This window comes from Sciurus carolinensis, chromosome 11 (assembly GCF_902686445.1).
Source record: "Sciurus carolinensis chromosome 11, mSciCar1.2, whole genome shotgun sequence".
NCBI lineage: Eukaryota > Metazoa > Chordata > Mammalia > Rodentia > Sciuridae > Sciurus > Sciurus carolinensis.
The window spans coordinates 119,274,741-119,275,855 of record NC_062223.1 but is presented as its reverse complement, the minus strand read 5'-3'; the positions used below and the strand labels follow the sequence as shown (position 1 = coordinate 119,275,855).

Below are 1,115 nucleotides of genomic sequence, written 5' to 3'. Positions count from 1 at the left end.
AGAAATAAAAAGATGGTAGTAGAAATCAATGAAATGGGGTCTGGGGAAAGAGAGAAACAGAATGGTTGGTTGGCAAAATCCCAAACTTATTTTTTGGAAATTATTTTAATTGCCTCCTATTCACCCAGTTGATGAGGAATTCTTACTCTCATGGGGATGGTTGAACATATCATACCTGACACGGGCTAGATGAGATTGAAAGTTTATTAGTCACATATACTCACAGCCAGGGTGAGAAGGACACATCAGAGCATACGGGGATGTTATAATTGGGAAGAGAGATAAACAACTACAGTGGGTTGTACTAGGAGGCAGAGCTAACCAGAGGCTCTGCAAGGAAGGAGCAAGAGGAGGAGGGTGCCCCATGGTTCCCAGGAAGAAGTGATGGGCTTGTTTGAATAATTCCAAGGGCTGTCCAGGAACTATGGATAAGCAATTGGATAAGCAAATGGATAAGCAATTGTACCTGGTCCTCTTGATGAAGAGCATTTGCCCAGAGGACATTTACCACAGAGTAGTCAGGAGGGAAACTCACCGTTAGACTAGATGAGGCCCTCTCAGTGTCACCAGATGTCAAGGCAGCATGCAATTCTGGACTTACCATTAGGGCTTACGCCACAGAAAGATTAATGCAATTGATAATACTCTAACCTGACCAAACAAAGAGAGAAGATACAAATACCAGTATCAAGAATGAAAGAGAGGGGGCTGGGGAGATAGCTCAGTTGGTAGAGTGCTTGCCTTGTAAGCACAGGGCCCTGGGTTCAATCCCCAGCATCCCCCCAAAAAAAAAAAGAATAAAAGAGAGCATGTCCCCGTGGATCTAAAAGACATTGAAAAAACTAAGGAATTTTTTTTTTTTTTTTTGTGGTGCTGGGGATTTGAACCCATGGCCTTGTGCTTGGGAGGCAAACACTCTTCCAACTGAGCTATCTCCCCAGGCCAAAACAAGGGAATTTTATGAGCAACTATATGCTGATGAATTCAGCAACCTAGACAAAACAGACCTATTCTTCATACACAAATAGTAAAGGTCATTCAATAAAAAATAAATAATTTGAATGCCCTATATCTATTAAGTGAATTAAATACACAGTGAAAAATTAAAAAAAACT

General features: G+C 41.2%; 1 non-coding gene across 1 annotated transcript; it reads left to right on the top strand.

Moving 5' to 3' along the window:
• The first annotated feature begins 710 nt into the window (after nucleotides 1-710).
• Trnat-ugu (transfer RNA threonine (anticodon UGU)) lies at nucleotides 711-785 on the top strand. Its single transcript has one exon. It is a non-coding gene; the product is annotated as a tRNA-Thr (tRNA).
• The last annotated feature ends 330 nt before the right edge of the window (nucleotides 786-1,115 follow it).